This window comes from Thunnus thynnus, chromosome 6 (assembly GCF_963924715.1).
Source record: "Thunnus thynnus chromosome 6, fThuThy2.1, whole genome shotgun sequence".
NCBI classification, from domain to species: Eukaryota; Metazoa; Chordata; class Actinopteri; order Scombriformes; family Scombridae; genus Thunnus; species Thunnus thynnus.
This window is the reverse complement of record NC_089522.1, coordinates 6335494-6359301: the sequence shown is the minus strand read 5'-3', so window position 1 is coordinate 6359301 and position 23808 is coordinate 6335494. Positions and strand designations below refer to the sequence as shown.

General features: G+C 40.2%; 1 pseudogene; it reads left to right on the top strand.

Moving 5' to 3' along the window:
* The first annotated feature begins 8020 nt into the window (after positions 1 to 8020).
* Positions 8021 to 9636, top strand: LOC137185319 (piggyBac transposable element-derived protein 4-like; annotated as a pseudogene).
* Positions 9637 to 23808: the final 14172 nt, after the last annotated feature.

Sequence of the window (23808 nt, the reverse complement as noted above, 5' to 3'; positions counted from 1 at the left end):
CTGACATGAGGTTCAGTGTGCGCGGCTTGTCAGCAAGTAGCTGAGCTTGTTGAGAGTGAAAATGTGTTCGACCAGTTCCACAATCTCTCTCTCCCTCATTTTCTGGTTTGCTTGTATCTCCCTCCATCTCTCCCACCTTCCAACAGAGCCTTGATCATCAACGTCCATTTCATCCCACAAACGCCGGCTGATGCCAAATCATAATTAAAATCTCCACAGAGAGCAGTCTGAAAAAGAAGCTAATTAGGCATTAAAAAAAAAAAACTCTTACTGTTTTTGTCATCTTTTTTTTTTTGCTTTTAGACACAAATCAAATTAACTCTGTTAACTTTTGCACTTAAGAGACGAGGTCTCTACATGTGTTTGTTGAGATCACGCGAGTTTCAATTTCTTCCTTTTTTTTTGGCCAAAGTTTGTTTTGTTTCACTTACCCGATTCTTTCTGTGTTATATTTTGGTTTTGATCAGTGACAAAATCAGAGCGATCCTTGTGATGTTCAACTGCGAGAGCAAATGCAACAGCCATTACTGAGAAAAAGAGAAGAGGAGTTGATGGGAAAAGAGATGTGAGCAGGAAGGGATGGAGAGATAGAGAGATGGAGAGAGACAAAGAAAAAGATGCTGGCAATCAGAAAGATAGAAGGAAAAAGGAAAAAAATGAGAGTGGGTGGCGAGGGACTCTTAGTGCAGCAGCTCAAAGGACAACCAGGCGTCTTTGCACTTGTTTTGTCATTGCTTGATCTCTATCACACACGATGCGCACCCACACACACACGACACACAGGTATCACCATACATACTGTACACGCAAACACACACACATACACACACACAACCATACAGGACTAAAAGGCCAGACTTCTTTCGAGTCTCCTCCTTTTGTCTCTTTTGGATGTGTCTGTAATTACAGTTCGGCCAGTGCTGAACAGCAGGGGAGGCAGCTAATGCTACGGCTAGCTTTCAACCTTTGAAACTGTACATGCATGTGAGCGAGGAGGCCAATGAATAACAGCTAGAGACAGAGCAAGGTGATTGGCTTTTGTTCACATTGTTTCTGAGACCACAGAGAAACAGAGCCGGACTAAAAGATGCGGCTCATCTGCAGCTGTACAGCTACTGTTTGCTCCTCTAATCCCACGTTCCCCTGTGAAGGACTCTTCCTCTGCTTTATTTTCATTCAATCACTGACATTATGTCAACTTTACCTACATGGAATATAATGACTCGCTGCCAAGAAATTAAAAATCAAAATTACATTTTCACAATAGCACAATCTTTGCTCATTTAGAAGATGTTGTTCAATAAAGTCTAGACAAAATGGAAAATGATTTTCTGTAAAGTTGCAACAAAGTTTGATAGCACATGGCTGCGAACTGTTTCAATCCTCATCACAGTCAGTAAAATGGGTTTTTGCTGGAAAATATTTGGATCACTGAAATTGTATCTCTTTTATAGTTTTTATAGTTTCACCTCAGGTGTTATGTCATTCTGATTCAATGCGGGTACGTTCACGTTTAGTTTCTCATTCATCTTGTCTCGACCTTCACAGGTCTCCAGCGCTCATCATTACCATCATATGGCTGGCACACCCATACATATGTGTGGTCGTGTGTATGTTGTGCTAAATTATGAACAGGGCATCATAAATTACTGTAAAATCCCATGTGGATTTAGCTTAAGCTACATATTAATACTTTTGGTGTTTTTTTTAGTTGTTGTTTTTTTTTAGTTTTTTACTTTTAAATACATATTTAAAGGTAAGTGAGGAAATATAATGTGTTTTAACTCAGAGTATGTTAAAGTTCCATGTGAATGTAGAAAAGTTTGACAGATTTGCATGTATTTGTCAAGAGAGATGACAGCATTAGTTGTTTCGGCAAATGCCCAAAAAGAGATGAGCTCCAGGACAAAGGCCCCTAGGGGCAGTAAGAATTATGACTCTTGTCCGTGGGGACAAAAGCAGGATGTAGTGTGACGTTGTTACAGACAGAAAGTCTGTAGAGGGAGGAGGTTGGGGTGGTTGGATGGATGGGTCAGACTATTACATGGGAATACCACTGTTTGTTTCCCATTCTCTACTGACAGTCAACATTGGTTTCTTTTAAACATGATCACTTTCTGATCTTAACCACATAGTTATTATTGTGACCACAACAACCTTAACAAGGTAATTATAACCCAAACTATGATCCTTCCCTACCCTGTCAACCAACCCTGTTTTGTGCCTAAACCTAACCAAATCTTAATCGTAGCTGTAAGATGAGAAAACAATTGCATTTTTGCAGCAGTGATTTGTTTTGAAAGGTTTTGGAAGGCACTGACCAGTGACATTGTCCTGCTGATGTGGGCAACTTGCTTTCTACTTTATAACGAGCTGAATTATCAGATGCTTGTGTAACTATCATTGCTGTTTTCACACACAGGGGTGGCTGTGGCTCAGGAGGTAGAGCAGGTCTACTTAAAAAGGTTGGTGGTTTGATCCCCAGCACCTCCGGTCCGCATGTCAAAGTGTCCTTGGGCAAGAACCCCAAATTTCTCCTGATGGCTGCGCCATTGGTGTGTGAGTGAGTGTTTGAATGGGTGAGCACAGAAACATTGTGTGGCATTTGAATAGGAAGCGCTGTATCGCTCCTGATGAGCAGGTTGGCACCTTGCATGGCAACTTCTGCCATCAGTGTATGAATGTGTGTGTGAATGAGTGAACGTTGGCATGCAGTGTAAAGTACCTTGAGTAGTTGATAAGACTAGAAAGGCACCATATAAATGAGGTCCATTTACCATTTACACATTCAAAAGCAGGTTTTAGTATTTCAGAGTGTGTTATAGCAATCATATCCTCTGGCTCTTGTGTTTGTTGTACTTAAGCTCCATTGTTCCTATATATATATTTCAATATACTATAAGTGCGTTTCAGATCTTTTCTTTTTTATAATGTAGTCATTTAAACACCTGAAATGATCATTTATGTTACAGTTGCTGTTGTGAGTGCCTTATAAAACTGTCCTGAATTGCAAGGTGCATTGTTGGAGGCTGAATAACTGCTCAACCGGAATTAAAAAGGCTTAATATACTGCAAACCCCTCAAACAAAGCCAATTAGTCCATTTTAAATACAATTACTTTGAGCATAAAACGGCAGCTACTGGGACTCTACTTACACGGAAATGTTTTTGGATTTACGAATGCAACTTATTCTTTTGGCTCGCCAAGCGTAAATAACACCAGTGAGTCTCCAAGAAAGTCTAAAACATTTCTCTCAACATTTATTCCAATTACACGCTTTGGTGCATGTTAACACAAACTTCATCAGATCACTTGATGTAATGTTCAGATTAACAGTTCATTTGGAAACTTCAACTGGAAGGAATTTATTCAGAGTGATCGAACTGTAGCTGCACGCACTTGATAAGATGTTGCTTATGTTGCATCCATACAAATCCGTCCCGTGTATGTAAGCAAACGGCAGCAAGAACAGTATTTTTGCCCTATTCATATCAGTAAAAATTACATCCGTGAATGCCTCCCCCAAACACACGATATGAGCTCCACTTGTATACCAACAACACTTTTATCAGGACACAAGATAAAGGGTGAAATTTCATTTTTCTAAGTTTCTAAGTAACTCACACATGTCATGGCTCCTTGAATTTGAAAAGTGGAACAGTTGTCATGATAAAGATAGTATAATGCAACTCATTTTGGCATAACTCGGGGGCTGGGGATAGGAAGGATTCTGAGAAAAAATAAATGTGTGTGGATGACACAGCAGAGGGGGGGGGGGGGGATGTTATACAAAATGAAAGTGTAATGGAAAAAATGTCTGTTGATCATAATTGCTGGTGGTGAAATTGCTGGTCTGTATTTCCCCTAAAATTTCCCCGTGTGTCACATCTGCAATTATTTCTCTGGAAAGGATTCTGCTTGAACTTCGATATCACCTCCTTCTCGTCCTATCCCTCCTCCTCCCTTTCTTCCTTTCTTTCTCCTCCCTCTCCCCTTCTCTTTATCCCCCTCCTCCAGACCAATTTGGGGTGGCGAGGCGATGGTTATCTAAATGCAAAGTGATGCTGTAATAGCACTCACCAAGGAGGCGTAAATACTAGTGGGACCCGGAGATGGAAGGAGGAGGGGACGGAGGGAGAGATAGAAGAAGGAGGAGGGTGCCAGTAAAAGAGATACATACAAACGTAGTGAAGGAGAGGTGGGAAGCTGGGGTTGTATGAAAAGCAGAATGAGAGAGAAAGAAAAGGAGGGAGATGAAATAAATAAGAGAAAAGCTGCAAAGAGAGGTAAATTGAAAATGGAATGATAGGAAAAGCGCGAGGAAGAGAGAACGAAGAGAGAAGAGGTTGTGGAGTGGGAAACGGAGAGTGGAAGAGCAAGGAAGACAGCGCAGGTGAGAGTGAGAAAAAGAGGGATGTGGCAGAAAAAGAAGAGACATGAAAGAAGAGGGTGTTAGAGAGTGGTACAAAAAAGGAAATGGCCTCACCAGACAAATGGCAGCATTGGCCGTTCATTCAAATTCCCAAAGGCCTCAGTATGCTCAAACGAAGTGCTTGTTGGATTGTTTAACAGCGTCTGCTGGGATATGGGGGTGAGGAGATGTGCGTCTGACAATTTTTGTAACTTTCAAGCCTATTTCATCTGTGCAACCACCAGTGATTCTGGGTGAAGTGGTGTGTTGTCAGAAGTGTGCCTTGTTCCACCTGTAACCACACCCAACAGTGATGTCACTGTATCCTGGAGTGCACCTGTAAGTCACTGCAGCAAGGTGAGTAGTTAAACCACCGATGGTCAGCAAAAATTTTCAGGGGACGTACATAAAAAGTAGCCGTTGAAAATGAGAAATATGACAAAATGTGATAACGTGAAACCTGGACGAATGGACAAATGTTTACCATCTTACTGATCCAACCACTTGCATGCATCTGTGGAACCACACATTGAATCCTCCTGATTAGTAAAACCCACTGCCGCCCAAAACATCTCTTCTTCAGAAGCTGATTTAGCTTCTTTACCTGTTGCACCGAGGACGTCAATATAAAAAATCTGTAATGAAAATGAGACTAGAATTTCACTGACAAAACTGGACTGAAATATCTAAGGTTGTTGACTCAAACTAACACAAATCAAATGACTAAAATTTGATAAAAACTAACATACATTTTCATCAAAAGACTGAAACTAAAACCAAAATCAGGTACCAAAATTAACACTGAAGACCCCCAGTCATTTCCCATTTCCATTCATGATAAAATGGATACGATAATATTGGTTTCTTTTAACCACAACCACCTTAACCACTGACAGACTGGAGAGAAAATAGTCATGAATCATTTTCAAAAACTGTTTTGGGGGGGCAGTAGAGGTCATACTGCCGACAGAGGAGCCAGATCAGAAAATACTCATTGCAAACGTTTTGCTGTAAATTTGGAAGATGTGTTCAAATTAAGAGATGTTTGATCCTACATGTAGCTTGGGAGAAGAGAGGAAAGAAGAGAAGGAGGAGGAAAGAGAGGTTAAAAAGGTTCCAACAGTGGCTGAAAAAGGTAGAAGTTTGAGAAGGAGCAACAGAAAGAGAAGCTTTTATATGATCTTATTGCTGAAGACAATTGATTTTATCATGGATTTTCAGTTAATGAGTCATCAAACTACCCCAGTTGATACCAGATTACATCAGTGTCACAGGCTCCTTTGCTGTCATACCAATGAAGCAGATTTGAACTGAAATAAAAGTAAAAGGGTAGAGAGAGTGAGTGCTGAGGAGAGGTACAGAAAGGGTTTCTACCATTGTAGATTCACATGGTTAGAAAAAAAATCAAACCGAAATCCTACAGGCAGCATTATGTTATTTATGTCATGCTCAGAAGCAATTTAAATGGAAAAAACTGAGAGGGAGGAGAGAGAAGGAACAACAATATGGATGTGAAGAGTTAGAGGGGGCGGGAGAAGGAAGAGAAGAAAGAGATGAGACGGTTTTGCGTGTCTGTGTATAATATATACACACATAAAAATACGTATATATATATTTATATATACACGTGTGTGTGTGCGCGCGCGTGCGCGCGCGTCCGTGTGTGTGTGTGTGTGTGTGTGAAAGAGAGTGTGCATGCATGGTGGGTTTAAGAGGTAGAAAGCAGTGGAAAAAACATCACACCAATATCCTCTGTCTGTCAACAGCCAGAATTGGGCAGGATGAAAAATATGAAAAGAAGAGAAAAGAAAAAAAAATCAATCAATTCTCTTGTGCAATATTTAGCCTATACATATACAGACAGTATAGCCTTCCAAATAGCTCTACGTGACTGTTGTTATGGCAAATCCAATATCCACAGGAAGGCATGCCAGCTAGAGAAACACACTGATCACTCTGTCTTTCTTTTTGGCCAAAGAGTCACCTCTTGGCCTCAGCTAACAGGCCAGTTTGTCCGTCTGTGTCCCGGCCAAAGCCTTTAGCTCATTGATTTCCTTCAGTCAGTTGCTGTGATTAATCCCAGACATGCACCCTGCCCTGCATTCTTAACAGCACGTCTTCCTCTGCAGGGGGGCAGAATGCTTAGACAGGGCCTAGTCATTACAGATATTAACACATTTTTCTCGATCTGACATACTGCCAGTGTTTTTCTGTTCTTGTTCACAACAGGGATGATTTGAGAGTTGGGCTATAATATCAAATAGGCAAATTATGCTATTCAGTCCATATTAGTAGCATTTTGAACCAGAATTATGAACCATGCAATGTCCCGTGGCAGGAAAGTGAGTATTGATTTACCCCAGTGTAGAGAATGCTCAAATAGAAAACAAAAGACTTTCCTGCATTGTCAATGGAAGGGAAGCTGTACTTTATGAGATTGTTTAATAGTTCCTACATGATTGAACCCACTGAAATGTTAGTAGCAGAATGCTTAATGATGGAAGAAACTTTCAGTGCTGCGACTGACAGTCTCAAGTGGAATGAAATTTGTTTCAAATGTACCCACTCGTAAGGGCTCGGAACTATTTTGTTTTGGAAAATCCACATTTGTTGCCATGTGGATAAACACAAACATAAAGAGCAGCATATTTCCTAAATACTTGATGGTCGACCATCCAAACTATATTCCAGGTTACAAATTTAAAATTGCAGAACTATCACAAAAATGTTCAGTGAGATTGAAATCGAATTGTTACTGTGAAATTATTGGCTACATAATCGTGCGCACACTAAAGGCCGTTTTGTAATATTCTTTCAATAAATGTGTACATGCTCGCTTTTTTTTTTTAGAAAAAAGTCTTAACCCTTGTGTGGTGTTTGGGTCTCTGGGACCCGTTTTCAATGTTTACTAAAAAAAATAATTATGCAATGAATTATGTTTTCAACCTGAGACTCATTGGTCATGGCTCATTTTCTGTGAAAAACATGTAAAAGAACACATTTTCACTGAGTGCGCACTGTGCACCCACCTACACATTTATATCACATATGTGGTGTTTGGGTCCACTGGACCTAAGGGTAATAAAAATGTGGGTGAAAACAAATAAACATGGTAAAAGTGAAAGAAAAAGGTTTCCTGTGAACCTTCAGTCTTTTTTCCTCGTACCTGGGCCTGCTGTTAGTAAGTGTGTGTGTGTTCCTTTAGATTTGCAGTATGTGTCATGATGAACATGACCCTCTCCATAATTTTATAGGCATTATTGCCAAATGTCTCCTCCACCAATACACAATACACACATTTACACACACACTCCCAGTCCATAAGGATTATTATTTTCTTTGCAAAATCAGAAAATCCTCTCCCAGCTTCTATGTGAACAACATGTACACGTGCACACACAAACAGCAGGCACAGGTAGGAGGAAGACAGAGTGAAGGTACACAGCAAATCTTTTTCTTTCAAGGTTTCAACATAGTACCAAGAACCTTTCTGCTCCTGCTATTGCTGCACTCTTTTCATTCTGTAGTGTGTTAAACTACACACGCACACGCACACACACACACACACAGTCAAGGTTGCAACATTGTTACATTTCAAGCACCAAGAACCTTTCTGCTCCCACATATTCCTGCAAACTTTACCCTTTGTAGTGTGTGAAACCACAAAATATCTTGCGGGAGCCTGCACAATGTTATTTCAAAACTTTCAAAACTTTCTATATTTTCTAACACTCCATCCTATCAGCAAATTGGGGGCAGGACACAACAAATAAATAGCAGCCAGGACCAGCCCATCAGCAGCCAGAACCTGTCAGCAGCCAGTCTCAAGACCAGCCCATCAGCAGCCAGCCTCAGGACCAGCCCGTCAGCAGCCAGGACCTGTCAGCAGCCAGTCTCAAGACCAGCCCATCAGCAGCCAGCCCCAGGACCAGCCCATCAGCAGCCAGCCCCAGGAGGAAGGAGAAATATGTCAAATATGTCAGAAAATGGTGAAATTGAATGTCTTCTTGCCCAAGGAATGAGCCACCCCGCATGGCTGCTAATGTGATAAGGATGCAACCAGGGCCGACACAGAACGTGGTTACTCATGTGCAGGGCAGTCTTCTTTTGAACTTTTCATCCCAGACACCATCCAGAAAATCATTCTGGACTGCACTAATTTGGAGGGAAGATGTGTTTTTGGAGAGAGGTGGAAGGAGATGGACCAAACCCATTTACATGCATACTTTAGGGTTCTTATTCTTGCTGGTGTTTTCAGATCCAGTGGGGAATCCACAGAATCCCTGTGGGATGCAGACACTGGCAGAGAACTTTTCCATGCAACAATGTCTCTAGAAAACTTCCAAATTATTTCCAGGATTATCCGCTTCGATAACCAAGACACCAGACCAGCTCAGCAGCAGAGAGACAAGTTAGCTGCCATGAAGTCAGTGTGGGACAAGCGGGTAGACCACCTTCCCCTGTTTTACAACCCTGGACTCAATGTTACTGTTAATGAGCAGCTTATGCAATTCAGGGGCAACTGCCCCTTCAGGCAGTACATATCGTCTAAACCCGCAAAATATGGAATCAAGATCTGGGCTTCCTGTAATGCTGCCTCATCATATGTGTGGAACTTGCAAATGTATATGGGGAAGCCCAATGGAGGAGCCCCTGAGAAGAACCAAGGGATACAAGTTGTCCTGGACATGACACAGGGACTCCACAACATCATGTACAATAACTTTTTTACTTTGTGCAAGCTGGGACAGGAGCTCCTAAAGAGGAAGCTGATGATGCTAGGGACAGTACGAAAAAACAAGCCAGAGCTCCTACCTCAGCTGTTGACTACACAGAACAGGCATGTCAAGTTTGTGCTCATGACGGACCTGTCCATGGTGTCCTACGTGCCAAAGAAAGGCCAAAATGTGGTACTAAGGAGTATGCTGCTTAGGGATGGGAGAATCTGTGGCCAGGAGCATCAAAAACCTGAAATCATAATGGATTACAATACCACAAAAGGAGGGGTAGACAAGCTGGTGACTGACTACAGCTGGAAAAGAAGAACCTTACGCTGACCACTTGTGATATTTTTCCACATCTTGGACATCTTGGCAAACCAACAAACTGGATGGCATTGAACCCAGACTGGAACAGAAGGAAGCTCCAGAGGAGACAGCTCTTTCTCGAGGAGTTGGGCAAGGCAAGGTGGGAGGAGGAGGATGCTGGTGTATCTGCCTGACCCACAGAACCACCAACGGCAGTACCCAAAGTAAGTGTGAGTGATGTTGTTGCATATGTGTATGTTTCTGACTCTCCTTGATCAACTGTAATGATGTATATGTGTGAGTGAGAGAAAGAGGGGGGGGGGAGGGTTAATAAACTTGAACTTTTGAACTAGTGTTTTCATCATTCTACGTAGGTTGCAAGCAACAAAAGGAAGCGCTGCAATTTGTGTGGACTGTATATATTGATTTGATTTATTGATTGGGACAATGTGCAGTTTTAAACATTAAAGATGCACTGCGCTGGAGTTAGCTCGAAGCTAATTTGCATCCATAGTCCCCCACAATCAAAACATACAACAACACAACAACAAACAGTACAAAGCAAAAAACAAACAAACAAAAAAACCAAAAACAAAAAACCCCCCATACAAAACACACCATACAAAATACAAAGCTACACACAACAGCACATCACATGCACCCACAATGTCAATTAAAAATTAATAATGTAAACTAGACTCAGTGGTCACACAGCTGATTCGTCTTAAGTTGATTTTTTAATTTGGCCTTGAATGTACTGATAGAACTACAGTTCTTCATATCATCAGGTAGGGTGTTCCACTGAGTTGTGGCTTTCACAGAGAAAGCTGACTGCCCAAATGCAGTGTGACGAAATCGTATGGTACAATCTTGTATAGAGGATATTCTGGAGGATCTAACAGAACTTACTGAGAGAGTGTACAAAAAGTCACAAAGTGGAGGAGGGGCCAAACCATTTAAAATATTATAAACTAGGCACAAATTTGAGAATAACCTAAAACTGTCAAAGCTCAGTAAATTGTATTTCTCCAGTACCCTACAGTGATGGAAATGCATTGGCTTTTTGTCCAGAGTTTTTAGAGTTTGTTTGTATAAGGACTCAAGAGTTTTTATGGCTGTTTCTCCAGCCTGCCCCCAACATGTGATGCAATAAGACATATGGGAAAGAATCATAGCATGCATAAATATCTTGGCTGCGTCCAAAGAGAGACAGTTTCTTGACTCCATCGCCCCTTTAAAAAGGAAGATAATAAAACATAAGTGGTTAGCTCCATGGTATAACTCCCAAACCCGCAAATTAAAGCAAACATTGCGAAAATTTGAAAGGATTTGGCGTTCCACCAAAGTGGAAGAATCTCGCTTAGTCTGACAAGATAGTCTTAGAACATAAAGGAAGGCCCTCTGTAATGACAGAGCCGCCTATTACTCATCATTAATAGAGGAGAATATAAATAGCCCTGCGTTCCTTTTCAGCACTTTGGCCAAGCTTACAAAGTGTCATAACTCTATTGATCCATGTATTCCTATAGCTCTTAGTAGTAACGACTTTATGAGCTTCTTTAATGATAAAATTCTAACTATTAGAGACAAAATTCACCACCTCTTGCCCTCAACAGGCACCGATTTATCCCCAAACACAGGAACCTTAGAAACAGCTGTAAAACCTGACATATATTTGGACTGTTTTTCTCCGGTCAACTTTCCTGAACTAACTTCAATGATTTGTTGAGCTAAACCACCAACCTGTCTCTTAGACCCCATCCCAACTAGGTTGCTTAAGGAAGCCTTACCCTTAATTAGCACTTCTTTACTAGATATGATCAATCTGTCTTTAGTAACAGGCTATGTACCACAGTCTTTTAAAGTAGCTGTAATTAAACCTCTTCTTAAGAAGCCCTCTCTTGATTCAGGCATTTTAGCCAACTATAGACCTATACCTAACCTTTCTCTCTAAGATCCTCGAGAAAGCAGTCCCTAATCAGTTATGTGACTTTCTACATAACAATAGTTTATTTGAGGTTTTACAGTCAGGATTTAGAGCGCATCATAGCACAGAGACAGCACTGGTGAAAGTCACAAACTACCTCCTAACTGCATCGGACAAAGGATTTCTCTCCAGACTTGTCTTGTGTCTCTTAGTGCCGCTTTGGACACAATTGACCATCACATCCTATTACAGAGACTGGAACATTTAATTGGCATTAAAGGAACTGCATTAAGCTGGTTTAAGTCCTTTTTATTAGACCAATTTCAGTTTGTACACGTTAATGATGAATCCTCCATGAAGGCAAAAGTTAGACACAGAATTCCACAAGGTTCTGTGCTTGGATCAATACTATTCACCTTGTATATGCTTCCTGTAGATAATATTATTAGGAAACACTCCATAAAGTTTCATTGTTATGCAGATGATACCCAATTATATTTATCAATGAAGCCAGATGAGACCAATCAATTAAACAAACTCCAAGCATGCCTTAAGGACATAAAGACCTGGATGACCTGCAATTTTCTGCTACTAAACTCAGATAAAACAGAAGTTATTGTGCTTGGCCCTAAACACCTTAGAAACACATTATCTAATGATATAACTACTCTGGATGGCGTTGCCCTGGCCTCCAGCACCACTGTAAGGAATCTGGGAGTTATCTTTGATCAGGATATGTACTTTAACTCCCAAATAAATCAAATTTCAAAGACTGCCTTTTTTCACTTACGTAATATTGCAAAAATCAGGCACAACCTGTCCCTAAAAGATGCAGAAAAACTAGTCCACGCATTTGTTACTTCTAGGCTGGATTATTGCAACTCATTATCATCTCCCATTTTAGCTTCGCTACATTGGCTTCCTGTAAAATCTAGAAAAGAGTTTAAAATCTTTCTCCTAACTTACAAAGCCCTTAATGGTCAGGCACCGTCATACCTTGAAGAGCTCATAGTACCGTATTATTCCACTAGAACACTGCGCTCCCAGAATGCAGGCTTACTGGTGGTTCCTACAGTCTTAAAAAGTAGAATGGGAGGCTTCAGCTATCAGGCTCCTCTCCTGTGGAACCATCTTCCAGATTCAGTCCAGGGGGCAGACACCCTCTCTATGTTTAAGAGTAGGCTTAAAACTTTCCTTTTTGATAAAGCTTATAGTTAGGTCCAGCCAGGCTGCCTTAGATCAGCCCTTAGTTATGCTGCTACAGGCCTAGACTGCTGGGAGACTTCCCATGATGCACTGAGCTCCTCTCTCCTCCTCCTCCTCCTCTCCATCTGTATGCATTCATGTAACATCAATGCATGTCACTAACTTTGCTTTTTCCCCGGATTTTTTTGTGCTTTCTCATCTCGCAGGAAAGCCTTGGTTGCAGGCCTAGCCTTCGTGGTCCTTCGCAGTCCTGTTGGCGTCCTTCCCCGGCTTTTGCTATTGCTGCTGTTATTGTTATTGTTATGATTGTTGTTATTGTGTCCCACCTCCTCCTCCCCCTCCCCCTCTCCCTCCCCCCTCTTTCTTTCTCTCTCAACCCAATCGGTCAAAGCAGATGGCCACCCACCAAGTGCCGGGTTCTGCTTGAGGTTTCTACCGGGTAAAGGGGAGTTTTTCCTTACCGCTGTCGCCAATTGCTTGCTCATGGGGGAATTGTTGGATCTCTGTAAATTAAAGAGTACGGTCTAGACCTGCTCTATGTGAAAAGTGCCCTGAGATGACTTTTGTTGTGATTTGGCGCTATATAAATAAAAATTGATTGATTGATAAAATTGATTGAGTTTCTGATATGTCTAAAATTTGCTAAGTTGTAGCCTACTTTATGGTTTTAACTGTTTTTTTAACATGTTTCTTAAAGTTCAAATTTGGATCCAGTGCTTAGCTTAGCAGCAGCTAACTCAGCTGTTTTTGCATGTGTGTACACAACGGTGTCATCTGCATACATTTGTACATCATGACACTGTTGAGGGAGATCATTAATATATAGGCTAAATAATAGGGGACCTAACACTGACCCTTGTGGAACACCCATTGTGCACTTCATGTTACTGGACAGTGTGTCACCAACTTAAACACATTGTATCCTATCGGATAAATATGAAGATTTCCATGCCAGTGCTCTAGATGAGAAGTTAAATTTAGAGCGTTTCGATATTAAAACATCATAATTGACTGTATCAAATGCTTTACGCAGATCTAGAAATACAGCACCAACTACTCTGCCTTTGTCAAGTCTTGATTTAATTTGCTCTATTAAGTGCAAGGAAGCAGTTTCAATGGAATGATTTGCTCTGAAGCCAAATTACATACAATGTAGACCAAAATTGCTTGTATTAAGAAATGTTGTCAGTTGTTTAATGACAACTTTCTCAGCAACCTTTGAGAGTACTAGCAGTATACTTATTGGTCTGTAGTTACTGGCTTCAAGGCGGTCTCCAGATTTAAAAATAGGCATGACAATGGCACATTTCCAGTCATCAGGAAAGGAGTTGTGTTTAAAAGAGTTAATTGGCTAAATTAGCAATATGGGGAGTTAAAATATCTTTGTGTGATTTGACAAACATAGTATCAAATTGGAAAGCATCTCTCCTTTTGGAGCTTTTTAAGGTGCTGATGATTGACAATGATGACAAGTAGTACTTGCTTTTACATTGATAAATGTGATCTAGCAGAGGTAAATGGCAAATATTAACTATATATGCTCGATTTCTATATTACTTGTAATTGAGATAAAGTCAACATCTGTTAAGTATTTTTTCATAAATTGTTATGGCTGGATTATTTTAAAAACCCAATAATGTTTTGGGTCCACCAGACCTGCAAACATTGGGTGAGTAACAAAAACACGAACACAACACATGGGTTAAACAAACCCTGTCAAGTTTTGGTGCCTGGCTCTACTCAATGAGATACCCCACAGATTATTTTCTTTCACTTCCTCTCCCACCTCTTTTTCAAACCAGTTTAGAATGATATTCAGACTAAGGTCTCAGAACAGGAGCTTTTCTGAATATAAAGGACCAAGGTTGTGCAGACAGAGCTAAGACCTAAGGTTCGTACAGCATTTTTATGTGCTGTTATACTCCTTTCATAGCCTTTTCACTAACAACTATAGATGTTCACAATGACGTGGCTTCACTTATAATAGCAGTCCTTACTCAATAGAGGAGTCATTTAAGATGGCATTCACAATCGCTCCCTTTGTGTATGTGTATGTGTACACGAAACAAGTGCTCTCAGCAAGAGGGAGAATGTCAGGGTAAAACTGACAAAAAGATTTGTTTTCTAAGAGAGAAAGAAAAAATACCTCTAATAAACTGCTGTGCAATAAAAGCTGCCACACAACGAAAGGTTACACCCTCTTATCTTTCTTCGTCATCTTTATACCTTGAATAGAAAATATAATGGAATTTCAATTGTCATAGATTTTTTAATCTGGGTTGCTTGTGTAAACTATGATGCTCTCTAGCTTCAGTGTTCAGGGGAATGGCGTACAGCGGCTTTGCATGACACTTATTTAGTATTTAGAAATTACGTTCTACATGTATGCAGGAGAAACTATTTGACATCCAAAGTGGCTTAAACACATACTGAATGTGCAGTGCTGGAAATATTTATGATACTGGGTGTTACTATTCAAAAAGCTATTCCAAAACGCATATTTCAAACACAGATTTCAGTACATCATATGGGTGAATAGAGTTAAATCGACTGTTTGCAAGTTTGTTACATTTTCTCCAAGACCAAGGACAAGAAAATCAACAGAGTTCAGTACTGTGTCTGTTGGAGTCCTTGACAGCTCCTTCAGCCCACAAACATAAATGAATGCGAGTTTCTAAGAAAGTGTAAAAGAATGGGATACACATGAATATGAGGCAATGGAGAGAACAACCTTACTGTGAAAGGAGAGTGCAGTATTTCTCATATTCTTGAATTGTGCGTGAGTAATATTCTAAGAATGTTTTGGGTTTGTCACTCAAAAATTCACACTTTTATGATTTTATATACTGCCAATTTCAACTGCTATATGATAAAGAAGAGGTTAATATCAGTGCTGTCAATTCAGCATTCATGCCAGAATGATAAATTTGATGAAAATGAGGATATGGGCTTATTTTCTTTTACACCACAGTAACCAACTTTACCTACGAGTGCCAGAACTATTTCCTTGAATGGTTTTGACCAGGAGTTAGACTGAACTGGAAGTGCCATTGCTCTGTCTATGGTGGTCCAAAGGGGTCAGTGTGCTACAAATGAAGTGCTTGCTGGATCATTGAACAGTGTCTCAAACCCTTCCCCCAAACAACTTCCTTGAACTTGGGGCACTGGAGCATCCAAAAATTTTTGTAACTCTCTGAAACCAACAATCTGACAAGCATAACCATTTTAGGCAGAAATTGGCCAGGTGTGTGGAAATGTTAAAATAAACAAGGTTTCGACTTTTCTCAAGCTCACATACTGTATTTCACTCTTCACACAACTTTTTATGTCACTTGTCTTGTGCACAAACAAGTGCAGCTCCCCCTGTTCAAATGTGTGTGGAAAAGAAAAGAAATTGCACACTTGACACATACTTCAGACTATGCATATACAGTGTTGTATAGTGAGCTGCATGTGATGTGATTAAATGGAGAAGAAAAGTAAGGTGAGAGACAGAAGCTAATACACATAATTCTTTTCACTTGCAATTTCCCTGAGCATGTATGATTGTTTTGCAGTCAGCGCATCTATTTATTACATTAACAATGTAAATCAGTCTGAGGTGAGGTAAGCTACTGCTCTGCCAACACTGCTGCAGTCCCATCTTGATCCGTCTGCAGACTCAGAAAATGACAAATCTTTAGGCTGCCAGGACCACTGTTAAGCCAACTTTTGACCAACCCTACTGGCATATATGAAAGTTGATATTAGATGATTCTGAAAAACCCTGGATTATGCTCATGTTTTTTACGTCCAATGTCAATGTTTTTATAATTCTCACTTTCACTTTTTGTTATGTTTAGGGAAAGATCAGGATTACAGTTAATAATGTTGAATATTATTATATTAGGGAAAAAACTCACTCATCTACTATCCCGACCTTCACACCTTTACCTTCTGTCTTGCTACATATCAGGGCGCACTACTTCCTACATTGGTAGGAACACATAGGCTATGTGTGTTCAGCTTAAAATCAAGTCTCCCTATTCTCAGCAGCTGCTATGACAGATGAATTAGAGGAAATGTGTCAAAAATTTGTGACAAGCAGGACGTGTCTGTGTAAGGCTAATAATGTCATATCTTTTACAAAGTTACAATGAAAGGGCTAACTGACAACTACTTAGAAGAGTCCAACAGGATTTTGCTCTGCTCTCAGATCAAGTTTGCATGAAAAGGATAAAAACTGCCAAAACTGACAATGTGCAACTTTGAGGATAGTGAGCACTACTGCTCACTCAAATTTGGTGGCACAATTGCTCTCATGGGCTCAAAACATGGCTTATAACAACAATCATGACGGTTTACTTTTGAAACAGGTTGTGCTCTAAAAAATCTGCCCCTGCATGCTTTGAAATCTTGACTTGCAGATGAGTGCGGATTGCTCACTCAATAGTTAAGTTGTAAATGAATATTAGGAATAGGAATATGACCTTTACTTTATGGCCTGGAGCTGACTTTAGCTGGATAAGTACTTGTGCCAACACTACCTGCCTATTTAAAGCTTGATGAAGGAAGAAAGTTAATGAACCTGGAGACTCTCTCTCTCTCTCTCTGCTACTCCCTCCCCTCTTATTCTCTCTCTCTTTTTCTCTGGACATGCAATGAATGAAAGTGAGCAGTGAGATTTTGGCCATTACAAAATCTCTCAGAGAATTACGGAAAAAAAAAAAAAATCCCCCCCTGGGCAGCCCCTGAATTGTTGCACAAATTAATCCCCTCTCCCAATTCCATCATTCGCCCCCCTTTTGGAATTATCCCTTTTCAATTATTTCTCCCTCCTTTTCTAATTTCTAGTCACCATTGAAAATTGTGGAGAGGAGAGAAGAGGAGAGGAGTGAATGCGTTATTAATTGCTCTGATGTGGATTAGATGTGAGCATCGTGGCCATCCCTCCACCCCTCCACCCCCCTTTACTCCAATCACATTTCAATTAATAACAGTCAGCCAGGCATCGCCTCAAGATGTGCTAGCAAGATGATTGGTCTGTCAGTCAGAGCTGCAAGGGAGCATTTGCAATTTGTCATCAGTTTCCTCTTTCCTACTTTCGTTTCACAATCACTCACTCTTGTTTCTATCTCATAATCTCTTTCTTTAGCTCCCCTTCTCGCTTTCTTTTTCTCTCTCTCTCTATTGCTCCTCTCATCTTCCTCTTCACCCAGGTTATTTTTTCAATACTCAAAATCATGCCACATTTCATCCATTTATTCATTTTTCCCATGATAGCTTGGTCAGCGTTGAAAAGAACTGTCTAGATATACTGTGTATACGTGCGTGTGTGTGTGCGCGCGCCCACATGTATCTCCTAAGAGGTTTTCTCCTGCCCAATACAGCATGCAACTTTAAAAACTGTCGTCCTGTGCCACATTTCAAATGAGATGGGAGACAACACAGCCATTTTCTATTAAGGCCTGCATGCTCTCATGATAACCTGCTACCTGGGACTAGCTTGCACTGGAATACACACATACAGTATACTCACGCACTTCAGTCATTTCTCTTTTACATCCTCTTCTCTTATAGCTTTCTTCTTTTGTCACCTGCTCCTGTATGTTTTCCAGCAAATATGAGGCCTATGAGGATTGATGGTACCACTACTTGAAAAAAGTAGTCATTTACTCATTTAAAAAGTACACATCGCAGTTTGTGTATAGTATTTAAAGCATAGAGAAATAGAAAAAGAGCAAGCAGCTACCCTATGATTTGGAGGTATTTACTGACTGTCAACATCTAGCTTAGCCCTTGTGACGTAAAGCCTTGCTTTTGGCATTTTGCCCATCGCCATCTTGGATTTTTGGAGCCAAAAGTGATGAGAAGTGATCATATTTGAACGAGAGGGTGGAGCTGACCCTAACACTAGCTGCTGGCTTGGTTAGCATAGTGCATTTGCAGTCTATTGATAACAGTGATAATGCTAATGTTAATGCTAACTTTTGCTAATGAAAAACGGGCTTAAAACCATTAAATCAAAATTTACTTACGGGAAAAACTGCTTAGAGGGTCTTTTAGTACAACCAAATGTTGAACAAGACTTTTTTAGGTGACCAAAATGTTACAATTAACTTTCATGAATTGAAAAGGGATTGAAATAGCGCTGGCCATGGCTAGGCCTATACTCTGTGAAACTGGGGTTATGCCATGTTTAAACTCTCTAACCAACATTGTCGCCATGGTAGCAACTTGTCAATCACAACGTAACCACACCCTAAAGCATACCTGCTTTATCATCAAATTTAAATTAAATGGAACCATAATTTACAAAATGAACATTATGTTGTATTGAAGAAAACCTGAGACTGGTGATTGAGATCATAAACTCATTAGGAAAGTGTTTACTGAGGTAATAAATTAAGTGAGAAGTAGAGTCATTTTCTCATAGACTTCCATACAAACATACTTCTTTTTGGAGCCAGTGGAGTTTCCCCCTGATGGCCATTAGAAAGAATGCAGGTTTAAGGCACTTCCGCATTGGCTTTACATTTCAGACCTGGAACAACCCGCTTGCTGTGACCGTATGCAGCTCTCCAGAAGTGAGAAATTGCATTGAGTTGCAGAAGCTAGGGATCAGGGGCTAGCCCAGACATGATGTCATGATTTCAGCTCTCTGTATTTACAGATGATCAACAGTTAGCTTGACTCCTAGTGAAGCTAAGGGGTTCACACATTCTCCAGCTCTGGACTAAACCAGGTGACCCCTAAATGTATGCTTACCAATGCCTAATGTTAGCCAGCCAGCTAAAATACACAACATGCACATAAGGCAAATTTGGAACTACTGGGAGTTGTATTTCCTGTTACCAGGAGTCACATTTCTCCTCTTTTGCTCATCCTTTTGCTAGCTAGCTGCTTCCCCCACCTCCAGCCTCTGCACCAATGTAAGTCCCGAACAAATCCTTCCACTGAGCGCACAGAAAAAAATTAATATTTAATGTCAACAAACTCCCGGTAAGACGGCAAACAAGCTGACCCTCAACCTCAAATTGTCAAAGTAGCAAAGTGTTACCCGGATTAGTATCTGTAATACATTTTAAATGGTAATCCTTTACACCATTTTTCACTGAAAAAAGTAATTGAATTACTGTAACATTTCACCAAATAATGTTACTGCTCAACAGTGCTCAGGATCTGGCGACAAGTTTGCACAACAAAGAAGCAGACATGTATTTAAATGGAAATGCTGCAGATTATTACTTGAAGTAGGCAGGTAACAGATATCTTTGGCCAAGCGCCGCAGGAAGATTGTGTTAGCCTTTGTCCATTTGTTTTCTGTCTATTTTCTTTTTTTTCAATTCTCTCATTCATTGCTTTCTCTTTACATTTGTTTCTCCTCTTTCTTTCAACACAGCAGGCTTCATCTCAAACAGAGTAATTCCGCTGGTCTTCCATCTATGATGCATAATGCAGAGCGACTGGACACAATCTCCAAAAGAGCTTTCAGCAATTTTTCTTCGTGTATGTGTGTATGTATGAGTGTTCCTCTGACAGAGGGTAAATTATTTTTCTGCCAATATTTGGAATTGTGCTACTTGTTATTGAGTCTCTGCAGATGGTTGAGAAAGCCTCAAAATGTTTTTTATTAAATACTATATATTCTCTTGTGGTGCTTTGTTTTGTTTGTGCCTCATTTGATGTGTGAGGGCAGCTCCTGCAGGAATAACAGCAGACTAAGCCTGCACTTCTTGACCAGCGTGTCAGAGGCCAAACAGCACTACGGTGAAGTGAGCTCAGGTCAAAAGTGTCAAAGAAATCAACATTGAGTTGGTTACAGGGGGCTGAGGTCAGTATCATGTCTATTTAAACTCCCATTGCAGCTACAGTTTTTACCGGTTTCTAGCTCTGATGGAGAAGCATGCCTCTCAGAACTGAGACTCCTTTCAGTTGTTGAGAGATGACAAAGAGTTACCCATTTCTAACATGACAATCATCTCTTGTCCAAGTTAATGCAAACTGAGATAATTTATCTCCTTGTGCTGATGGCATCTTGTCTAATGTCTGAGAAAGGTTTCCTCTGACATTTCCAAGCAATCAATAATTTGGCGTGGCTTGGAGTTTTGTTTTGTCGTTGAAATTGCGTCTTGCTCTCTGCACTTAGCTTTCCCTCTGCAATCCAACAAACACTGTTAGTGGCAGCATCCAAGGAACCCGTGAACATTCTTGACATGTAGTTATCCCACCAGACACGGTTGGGAAATGGATTTTTCACAGATCTCAGAATGGAAATGACAAGGAGACAAATCAATTTTTGTTTTAGTTTATTGGTGAACAATTGTCTCCTTTTTTTAGTTATGACATGCTTATGTGCCCTCTTCATGGCTGTAGATACTCACAAGACTCTATTCACATAACTCTATCTTTATAAATGTAATAACCAAGCTGTTAATACACAAACCAATCTCGAAGAAAAAATATAATATTGACAAAAAAAAAAAAAAAATCAATGTTGTAAATAGGTGGTGGTTGAGCTATTAACCTTACAAAGAGTTCTTACTTCAGCCTAGTTTTGTACTGAATTAAACAAAACATACAGAAGTTACTATTAAACAAAGTCATAACTGTAATAACACAGTGTTCTGAAGAGGGATACACACACACACACACACACACATATATATATGAAATATTGCCATGACTCATACTGTCTAAGAGACAGAGGACAAGGAAACAAATATGAGAGCCAGTTTTTAAATGGTTGAACATTCAGCCTTATCTTGAAAAGGTATGGAAATGCTCTGATTGACAAGCCAGATGTCCCCTCCAGCTCCCCCATGGAACAGCAAGCACACAGCTGAGCTTAAGGAAGCAAGAATGTGAGAAGAAATGAGAAAAGCCTCGGCCTATCTTCTATTGGCCGAGTGGCTCTGCTCCGCTCTGTTCTCACTCTCTCACTCTGCTTGCTCTCCTTTCTTTATTAAAAAGAAACACGTGTAGTGTTGGGGCGTCCAAGTATGAAATTCAATTCTCATCCCCCAAACAGTGTTTTTATTAAAGCCGTTACTATCACGGCGAGCAGGCAGGCCTGGCCAGCTCAGCTCGGCTCGGCTCAGCTGTGTGGGTACATACTGTACAAGGAGGGAGGGGACGGAGAGCATTAGTGAGAGAAAGTGCAGGAAGGAGGACGAGAGACAGAGAGAGACTGTGAGAAAGAGGGAGAGGGAGGATACAGTGTGAACAAGGCAGCAAAGGATTGTGGCAGTCAGCAGCAGGGCGACAGAGGGGCTTAATTTGCCCAAAAGGCAGCTCAGCCTCTTATGCAATTTAACCAGGACGTGCTTGACTTGCACTTGGGTTAGCGCCCCAGCATGGCCCGGTGCACAGAATCAATTGCACATTGGACAGAGAATTATCCTGTAGTCTTGTTTGCAGTGTGTATATTATTTTTGTACTAACATTGCCCTTAATTATGACATAACAGCTTTGAGGCCGTCATCAGAAGCTGTGTTCTGACTCAAAGAGTTTTTTGACATTGACTGATTTGACAGTGTTGTTTTCCCTTTCTGTAACAATCCAGATCAGGGAGGATTTTGTACATGAATGTGGTCTTTTTGCAACAACAACGAAAGGTCCTTTCGGATTCTACAAAAGCAGAACCTTCTTGCTCGTTCTTCCTATAATGCTAAAGTTCTACATCAAACCTTCTGGTTTTGATGACTTCTATTATTGTGATTTATCATGCTAGCAGCGAGGTTCTAGGGATGGCAATGACTGTTGTTTGGTTGGTCGGTCCACCACTTTGGTCCACAGTGAAATACAAATACACTTGAATGGATTGCCATGCGATTTTGTACAGATATTCATGGTCCCCAGAATATGAAGCCTAACAAAGCTGACTTTTCATCAGGTCAATTATCAATTTGTTATTTGCTTTATTTGGTTTTTGGCCAAATAACAGCATAATTGACATCTATGTCAGCCTCAGTTGCAATTTGTGTTTAGTGTTATTAAATAAATGTTAGTATGCTAACAAACTAAACTAAATTAAAGGTATTGAACATGGAAACATTAACTGTTTAATACAATAATGATAATAATAACAACAATCAGTATCATCTTTATTTCCATAGCACAATGTATGAAATGTAGCAAAAAGTGCTTTACATGAAAATAATATTCATTAACATTGACAGTAAAACAAAGAAATTGTGAAATATCTCTGGATTTACTGGATGGATTGGAATAACATTTGGTACTGACTTTTCCTCTACTGCCATCATCAGGTCAAATTTCTCCAATACTTTGGTTTATAATCAATACTCATTCTAATCAGCCTCAGCTGCAGTGTATGTTTAGTCCTAATTAGCAAATGTTAGCATGCTAACTCATTATAGTAAGATGGCAAACATGATAAATATTACCTGCTAAACATCAACATATTATGCTTCAAATCTATTTTTTCCATTTTATTCAACTACAGCAACAGAGTGTGTTTTGAAAGTAACCACATCGCAATACGGCATCCTGCTTAGACACTGATGGAGGCCAGAAGCTGCTGCGAATGTGCTGCTTTCACCACACAGCCTGTGGAAACCGTGTTAGATATTCAACCTGATGTGATGTCTGCAACTGTGCACAACTGGAGATTTTTAGTTGTGTGATTCTATGCACTTTAAACTGTGTCTTTTCTCTGTTTAAAGCCAGTGCACCAAACAAGCCTTAATGTACTTTGTAAAACTGTTCATGATACGTAGACTATTGAAGACAACTTATAACATGTTGAAAATACAGTGATATAAATGAAAAACTGCATATAAAAACACTGACTTAATAGTGAGACAACATACTTTTACTGTAAAACAGTTGTGAGATGCACCGTCATGTTACAGTAGTTGTGGAGTGATTGAATCTATATGTGGGATTTTTGGGCTCAAAGTAAAATTTTTTCCACACAAATTTAGTTTTATGAATTTCTCATTCAGTTCTATCAATTTGTTGTTGTCTGTTAGTTTGTGCCTTTTCATTCCTACATTACAACTTGTGTTTTGAAGCCTGAAATCCCAAAAACAAATCAGAATTGTCAAACACTCTTTTGTCCTTTCTGCTACGAATCTCCCTCTTCTCCTTCCCGACAGTAAATACACAGTCGGGGTCAGATGACCCTGTCTATGCCTCAGAGAAAACAACGCGTTGTGGCTAAACTGTTCTGACAGGCTTGCCCTTTTTACACATGAGGAAGATGAAGAGAAGGCAGAACAGGGGCGCTGGG